At 34.0% G+C, this 9,505-nt stretch overlaps 1 pseudogene; it reads left to right on the top strand.

Annotated features, from left to right (window-relative positions):
* The first annotated feature begins 838 nt into the window (after window positions 1-838).
* On the top strand, window positions 839-8,547 carry LOC148200288 (phosphatidylinositol-3-phosphatase SAC1-like; annotated as a pseudogene).
* The last annotated feature ends 958 nt before the right edge of the window (window positions 8,548-9,505 follow it).

Below are 9,505 nucleotides of genomic sequence, written 5' to 3'. Positions count from 1 at the left end.
CCTCTACTTTCTGCTGAATCATCCTTTTCTTCTTGATCATCCGTGCAGTTGTCATTCTTCCATTTTCCTCTTGTAGCGGATTTACCTTTCCATTTCTTAAACTTCTTCTTTCCTTCACCCTTAACATGCTGAGCCTTCAATGCCAGCTCATCAGTCTTGACTGAATTCCTTTCCCATCTCCTCATTTCATATGCCTCCAAAGAATTTTGTAGTTCTTCAATCTTGAGTTTTTCAAGGTCTCTTGATTCTTCGATTGCTACCACGATGTGATCAAACGTTGGAGGCATCAATCTCATAATTTTTTCGATTATCATTAGATCGGTAATGGCTTCACCATAGCCTTTCATCTGGTTAGTAAGAGTCAAGATATGTGAGGACGAGACTCCATCAGCCAAGAAATGAGTTGAGTTGGTTCCTTCCTCCTTCTCACACCGCTTCCAAATCTAATGGTTTTTTCAAACATCCTCTGGATCAAAAGATACTAAATATTTATTGTTTAGTTTGACAAAAATCTATAATTTTTTATTTATGTAAACAATTTAGAGTTTGATAAAGTATATATTATTTAGATAGTTTTTAGAAACTTTAATTTAAAAAATATAATTAGATTTTACTAGACCAGGAATTATAAACAATTATAGTTGACACTTATAAATATATACAATTTATTTGTATTATTTATTATTATGGTAATGATTTAGGATTATTTGGGATAATCCGCAAGAATTGTAGCAGAAGGGTATTTATAGTTGAAAGATGAAATGGGATAGGGAACGAGTGCGACAATGAAAATTGGGAGTGAAATAGATAGAGAATAGAAGACAATAGAAGAGACTAGATGGCGAAATCGGGATCAACCCTTGTCACTGCCTCTACAAAGGTTCACCCTTCCAACGATCCCGAACTGGACCCGGACTCTTATGCCCTCGAGAAGTTCAGACTCTACGAAACCAGAGCGGTAATTATCCATTCATTCGCCACGCAATAATCTTTTACACAACCGATTAAATTAACCTATTTTGAAATTGTAATCGCAATCGGAGAGGTTCTACCTGATCGGAAGTGATCGGAGCAAGAGGTTCTTTCGAGTGTTGAAAATCAATCGATCAGAGTCGTCAGATCTGAATATCAGCCAAGACCCCGTCTTGTATTCACCCTTGGAGATCAAGAGCTTGCTTCAGCGGATTGTTGAGGGTAACAGAGCCACTGGCGGCCTCAGTTTCGTCGCTAAGGTTTTTAGAATTACTGGTTAGTACCTCTCTCTCTCTCTCTCTCTCTTCTCTCTTTCTCTCTCATCATGTGTATATACATGTGTACTATATATATCTCAACCAATTTCTCTATCATTTCAAGGAAGCATCAAGTTTCTCGAGTCTTACTACTTGATTCTCGTTACTAAACGTAGACAGATTGGTGCTATATGTGGCCATGCAATCTATAACATCAAGGAGAGCCAATTGATAACCATTCCACATGTTTCAATCCAATCTGATTTAGCTCACTCTAAGGCTGAGCTCAGGTAGATAACCCTTCCAAAACGTTTACCACATCTAACAACATCAGTTTCTTACCATCACCACGTCTCACTACAGGTACAAAAAGCTTTTGTCTAGTGTCGATTTGACCAAGGATTTTTTCTATCGTTACACTTACCCTATAATGCAAAGTTTGCAAAAGAACGTTTCTCCTAGCGAAGACGGAGGGATGTCGTATGATAATATATTTGTTTGCAATGCATATTTGACACAAGCAATCAGGTCAAGATGCAATAACACTATTTGGACCATAGCTTTAGTTCATGGTCATTTTAGGTAGGTACGTTACTTCCTTTCTGCCGTCCGTCATTCATTATAGTTCATTTCTTGTTAAATGAAAGCCTACTTGCTCTTCTTTGAAGCATGCATTTTCATTAAAGATCCATGGTAAATTTACAATTATTTACAGTATACCTGCTGGTAGAGCAAGATGAAAAATGTCTTAACTTCACTATTACTTGAACTCGGGATAGAATAACAAGTGGTTAGCTTCAATACTCACAAAAATATATAGAAACACCCCAAACTTAGAACTTTGGTTGTCTCCTCAAACAAGAAAAGAGAAAAAGAAAATAAATACATTTATGATTTTAGAAATATAAAAGATAATATTTTAGAAGTATTGGCCCCAAATTTCTTCTATAGAAATAAATAATTATGACTAATTACTCGTAGAAATAAACACCTTTTATAATTTGTTTTCCTCAATTGAAAGGCATCAGGTAAGTGTTCCACTCAAGTCAGCATTAAAAATGCACAAAACAAATTTGCCCTTTATAGAGGTTGTCATAAAGGTTTTGGAGGCATGAAAGTTGAACCCCTTTGTATTTCTAGAAGGCAAAAGAAATAACAGGCTAGCACAAATTTGTGGGTTTCTAAAATCTAGAGGCCCTCAATAACTGGAGGCCTTATGCAAAGGGTCTTTTTGCATGGATTATTCTACACGCATGCTCTTCATCTGTCACGAAAACATAATAAAAAATGTGTGGAAGGATCACTAAGGTCTTTCTTGACTTGTACTAAGGCCTTACTAACAAATAACATGGTTTTACACCACTTGGGGAAACAAGAGAGCATTTGTGTTCTTACTTCATAAACACACATAGATGCACAAGCACACACACATATATATTTCAAACTCCTAACTAGCTTTTATTTTCTTTGAAATTATTTTGAACAATAATAATTATATATATATATATATATATATATATATATATATATATATATATATATATATATATATATATATATATATATATATATATATATATGAACTAGGCAGGTTATTGCTTTAGATACCCAATATTTTCCTCTTTTTGGTGGGTGTGATAAACACTCTAAGGTGTGGAAAGCATTTGTTTTTCATGAGGCTCAAAGGTTCCAAAACAAAATCTTTCTGTTTGGTTCAATTGGGTAACAAAGGATAATGATACATGTTAGGTTGGCCATTTTAGCTAAGTGATATAATTCAAAAAATCAATGTCTTGATTCTTTCCTCGCACAAAATATGTGATCATGAAATTAAAGAGATTGAAGCAAAATAATTGTATGAAAAACAATGCAAAAAAACTGATAATTTTGAATTTCAAATCACTATCTACTATCTCACTTGGTTAGGCTGTAAGTGCTAAATTTATGAAATATCAAGTCACATCCATTAATCACAATGAAAGTTATGTCTCATATTAGCTTTGAGTAAATGTATCCACAATTCTAAAATTTCTCATGCTCATATAACATGCAACTTTTTTATAATTTAGAAAAAGATTACGAACCTGTGCAACTCCATTACCTCTCTAGCCAGTTGCTAATTGGTCCTCAAATCCAATTGACCATGCAAAGTAAAACATTAGTACTGTATTTCTGGATCCTGTATTTTTTTTAACTTAATGCAATAATGATTGCCAAGTACTGGATAACAGTGAGGGCCGAAAACAGTATATTTTATTGATTGATGAGACATGCATCTGGTTGGTGGTAATGGGAAGAAATGAGAATTGTCATAAAACTTGTTATCGAAAGATGTTTTGTTGCTTTAAAACTTTTAAACTAATCCACTGTAATATATTTTTAAGTAATAATGGTTTTCAAAATCATTTTGAAGTCATTTCTTATGAGTAGTTTTCAATGAGTAAAATGCATAGAAAGTAACGAAGAGGCCCTTGACTTTCGAAACTATGTTTGTCATTCAATTCATAACATGATTCTATCTTTAGATTCATTATGGTGTTGTCTTGTAAATCCATTTCGTATCCACTTTCATACAAATATAAGAGTGATTTTAATTTTAGACTCAAATATGAATTCCATTAAAGATAAAATAAAGTACTAATATTATAATATATGTTTCAAGAAGAGCAAATCAAAAAGGAAACGGAAATCATCAATAATGTAGCAACTGTTTGGAAATTTTGTTCATTGACTTCATTCAATCACGACTTTTGATTGAAATGATCTTTTATGGCTTATAAGAGCTATTTGAGTGTTTCATTTCAATAATTTGTTGCGTGTTGGAAATATAATCAGTCCACATGGTTGTGTAGTCTCTGCTTATTCAGATCTGGACTTAATACTTACAATTGTGCTTAAGGATCGGGTTTGAATGTACTCATTCTTGTCATGTAAGAATCTTGTGTCTCATCTCTGTCCTTGTTGAGGAACGGGTATACTCATATCCACATTCATATCGACTCTTGTAGTATCTCAAATATTTACTAAAAAAATTTGTTACAAAAAAGAAGTCACATCAAGGGGGCCATGATATTGTCAAGGATTTAATGTTAGGGGGACACATTTTATTTTCTTCAATGTCCAATGTCAAGGAAGAAATGATAATTGCATAAATCTTAAAATAGATTACCAAATAACAATTGCATAAATGTGAAGTAATTGTAGAAAAGAGTAAAAAAAAACACATAACTGAAATTTAAGGGAAATTACAACATCTATTTCTTTTGCAAATGTTAAGTGAACCATTGAGAAAGAGAATGAAAAATTGTGAAGCAAAATAAGGGTTCTTAAAATGAAACAAAACTAAGAACTAAAGAGAAAAGATATAAGTGTTTGAAGTTACCTAATAAACTAAGAGTTTACACCATTGAAATTGAGACTTGAACATTTTCACTTCATAATTAAAAAACAAGTAAAAAACTATCAAATGTGTGCCCTAGAAATGATTTAATTTGATGAAATTGAGGTTTACATTTCCTAAAATGTAATACATCGTTTGATCAAAACCACACAAAGGAAAACAATTGTTACTTGAGGTTGTGATAGAGGGAAAATACCTTTTGAATGTAGTGAACTTAGTGGACATTGAACGAGTTGAACAATTGAGAGAGAAAATGAAAGATTGTGTAGCGAAAGAAGAGTTCTTCAAATGAAACAAAACAAAGGATCAAAGAGAACAATGAAAATAAGATTTTTAGGTTACCTAATAACGAAGTGTGGTTTAGTAATATAAAATGGGTATGGAGATTGGGACAAGACAAATATGCACATATAGTTAGGTTCAATACGAGGATTCTCTGTCAAAATTGGATAGATTTGAACAATATCTATGGGTGTGGTTTATTTGCGATCCTTATTTATCCTCCATCGCCTTTACCCACTTTTATTACGTTATTTTGCTGTCTTGTCAATTAGTTTAACTATTCACAACAATTGTTATTGTATAATTTGAATTGTGGTTCTAAAAAATTGCAGAGTCGTCTATCAATTTTTGGAAGAGACTTCAGTGTTTCCCTGATTTCTAGACGATCTAGACATTTTGCAAGGACACGATAAGCTCTTATTTTTATATTTTATTCATATTTTTCTTGTTTCACATTTGATTCAAATGTCACGAACCACTATGATAATTTAAATTAGATAAGTGTTCTCTGTGTTTTTGTGATTATATTTTAATTTCATCCTTAGAAGTGTTTTGTTAAATTTCTAGCTATATATGATTTTTTTTCAAATTATATATTAATATAATATTCTTCTTCTCTTTCTCTGTGATGATTAATGGTAGAACTATCTAGTACATTGTAAAATTTCCCAACTAGTCAACTTTTTTCTAAGGCAATTTTCTGTAAGGATTATTTTATAATTATAATTATAGAAATAAAGTACAAATCCTTTATAATAAGGAAAAATTGGATTATATATGTATTATTAGGGACATTTTTATTCCAATTTCATATCTTTGTTATTAGAGGATGTCAAAGCTCTTCTACTTATTTATTGTCCTGTTTTCGTTTTCTTAATACAAATAAAACACTTGTGTTGTCTCATAAACACGTTTCAACTAAATGTCTCTCTCTTTCCTATAGTTTAACAGTTTGAATGACTAGTCAACTGCAAAGCAACAGTGGTTGATTGGATGGATGATGGTTGCAGTTCCTTCCACAATGAGAAAATACTCATTAGAGACCATGCTAGACCATTCTATAAATTGCTTTTTTGGTATAATTTTAAACGAGGAAGAATATTCTAAATTTCTATTGTTTCAAGATGTACGGAAGTGACTATCCTTACAAGTCTTATTTTTATCCTACATTTGAACTATAATTTTTTATGGGGCGCCTAAGTCCTACATTAAGCAATATGAGATACTCCGTTCGTTTCCTTAATAGCTAGCTTTTGAGGGTGGATTTCCCAAGTGCTTGGATGTATAAATTGGTATCAAAGTTGGTTGTCAATGTATTTGAAAGGGCTATCTGTGGAGGGTTTTGACCGGTTAAGGGTTCTAACAATGGAGTAAAAGCTGGTTATGATTCTTTGCTCTAGTTTCTGACCATGTGTGTCCCTTTCCCATTTAACTGTTCTGCACTTTTAGTTTATCCTGAGATATCCGTGTTTGACTATGCCAACTCAGACATGTCTCCGATGAAGAATTTAACTTCATGATCTGTCCTTATGCATTCAGTCTTAAATTAGTTAGGTAGATTTGGGAGCATTTTATTGTGATTCTTGCCTAATTCAGCTTATCATTCCTCTATTTTTCAAGTTCTCTTTTTTTGAGCTTGGTGAAATATGGGTTTTCAATTGTTTAAGCTGTGATGATAGTCGTATGTATGTTGTATATTTGACTAATTATAGGCTTTGCATCGTTTGGTGCAATTTGATGGAATGATTAGTACCATATTTCTCTTATGTAATGAGTTTTGTTGCCCTGGATTGTTTTTCCTAGACTTATCTATCATTATTTTTTTGCAAGGGAAACTTCTACTCTTCTAAATAATTTTCCCTAGAACTATGATTTTTTATCCTATTTTCATTTCTTGCAATTGTTTTATTCCATAGGATTGTTTATATTAGATTTTATAGTGGTTCCTGAGCCAAAGTTTTGATTTTGTGGTTATTATAGTTAGAACAGAGTTCATAGTACACAATTGGTTAAACATTTGCTGATGCTTGTTCTCTACAATTTTACGAGTTTGTGTTGGTTTGATTGGAATATATATGAATTAAACATGGAAATATTCTTTGATATCATGAGTTATATGTATTTTGAGCTGATGTTTGGTTTTACATTGTGTCTATCTGGCTATAACAGTAATGGTTAAACTAATTTTCTCTGTAATGAAAATTTTCTGCAGTTACTTGAAAAGGGGTGTTAATGATCGGGGGAGGGTTGCTAATGATGTTGAGACAGAGCAGATTGTCCTTGATGAAGAAGCTGGTTCTTGCAAGGGGAAAATGAGTTCAGTTGTGCAAATGCGTGGATCAATACCACTTTTTTGGTCACAAGAAGCATCAAGATTTAGCCCTAAGCCTGACATAATTTGTACGAAATAGTTGAGATTAATATTTATCTTGTTCATTGTTCAATTTCATGCTGTTATAAACTATAACGCAGGAAATTCTCTGTTTTTTTGTTCTTTTTTTCCTTTTTGACTTCCAGTGCAGAGGTATGATCCGACATACGAAGCAACTAAATTGCATTTTGAAGACCTTGCTAAGAGATATGGCAATCCAATTATTGTTCTGAATCTGATTAAGGTAATTCCTTAAATAAAAATAGTTAGTTAGTGCGGAAAAAGTTAGTAAATATCTATGTACTTGTTAATTGATTCTTTTTTTCTTTTAGCAAGGGACCTACATCTATTTGCATCCTGGTTCTTGTAGTGAAAATTGATTTCTGTCCATGTATCGTGCTTCTACCAAATGACTTCCCATTTGAAATTTGAATTTCAATCTAGCAAGTTCTTTTCATTCATCATATCAAATCATAAGTGGAAATTGCAAATGAATAAAGATGTAAAAGAAACGCCTAACACACTGCTAACAGTGCCAAGCATGCTAGAATTTTTTTCCCTACTGTCTTTAGCTCTGAATCCTCTACCGAATATGGTTCTTTGTTACATGTGTTTGCATTAATGAATTGCGTCTTTTGTAAAATAGAAAATATTTTATAGTTTCTTGTACCAAATGCAGACAGTTGAGAAAAGGCCTTGAGAAATGATGCTGAGACGTGAATTTGCAAGTGTTGTTGGTTATCTTAACCAAATTCTACCAGTAGAGAACCATCTTAGATTTATTCACTGGGACTTTCACAAATTTGCAAAAAGGTAAGCCTACTGTGCTTTATCTCTTAGTCTCACAGTGGTGGTCTTTTACTTTTCCTGCATTTCAAACATATATGTGACTATTCTATATTCTTTTGTGCCTTTTCAAAGCAAGTCGGCCAATGTTTTAGCAGTTTTAGGAGCTGTAGCAAGTGAAGCGCTTGATTTAACTGGTTTTTACTACAGTGGTAAACCCAGTATAATAAAGAGGGCCAACAAGAGTAATCGAACTAGCACAGGAACGTATGATCTATCATTGAAATTGTTACTTGACATTCAATACAGTGTTTTTCTTGTTTTTTTACATATTTTTTTTCGAATTGTAACTCTTAACATGGAATTACATTTTTTACTATCCAGTATTATCTAACCAAGCCCTTTTGTCTTCCATAAAATAACAAAGATAGGAAAAAAATGCAGGGTCCTGTTACCTTTTCCACCTCATACTTCTGCTTTGAGGTTTGACCATGTTAGACCATTAAAAGTGTATATGAGGAGGAATAAAAGAAGAGAGAGTTAGTGGCGGGTAGAGGGGAAATCAGTTAGAGGAGAGAGGGTGAGTTTGTTAGAAGAGAGAGAGTATAAATAACAAATAGTTTGAGAGAGGTAGGGGATTATGATTTTGGAATTAAGACTGGACCTCTTGGCTAGTGGAGGAAGGGAGGCTTCCTTGGGGGGAGAGTGAGATACCTGTATTCATCTTTTCTTATCATTACAGAGGAAATATCAATACATATACATACATATTTCTTATATTGTTGAGTGTGTGAGTATTATTTGCTGCTGTTCGGTTCCTTGCATAAAGGAACCTAACAGATTTGGTCCGACCTGCCGGATCATTTCGGAGGGAAGAGGAGTACGCATGATCGGAGAAGAATGGAGGGACGAATGGTGGCTGTGGAGTCGACAATGGAGGAGTTGAAGGCAGAAATGCGAGCGATGACTCTCGAGTTTCGACGAGCCCTCGGAAGACGTTCTGGAACCCGCGATAGGAGTTCTGAGGGGAGTCGAAATTCCGTCCAGGGTGATCGAGAACGAAGGTCGACAGAGAGCTCTGATGAAGAATCGGAGGAGGACCGGAACGACGTACAACGCAGTTGGATGAAGCGAGTTGAGCTTCCAACTTTTGAAGGTACTGATCCAACGGGATGAATAGCGAAGGCTGAGAAATTTTTTGACATCCAAGGAGTGACGGAGAAAGAGAAGATGAAGTTAGTGTATATATGCATGGACAGAAGCGCTAACTACTGGTTCCGCTTCTGGCGGAAGAAAACCCGACATCCAACATGGAAGGCGTTCATGGAGGCGTTGACGAGGAGGTTCGGCGGATTAATTAGGGGAACCGTCTTTGAGAAGTTGGCCGCGGTGCGACAGAAAGGGGGCGTTGATGAGTATATCCAGGAGTTCGAGGTA

Source organism: Vigna umbellata, chromosome 4 (assembly GCF_029865625.1).
Source record: "Vigna umbellata cultivar VRB3 chromosome 4, Vumbellata_1.0, whole genome shotgun sequence".
Classification (NCBI taxonomy): Eukaryota; Viridiplantae; Streptophyta; class Magnoliopsida; order Fabales; family Fabaceae; genus Vigna; species Vigna umbellata.
The sequence above is the reverse complement of the archived record's forward strand: the minus strand, read 5'-3'. Positions and strand labels throughout refer to the sequence as shown.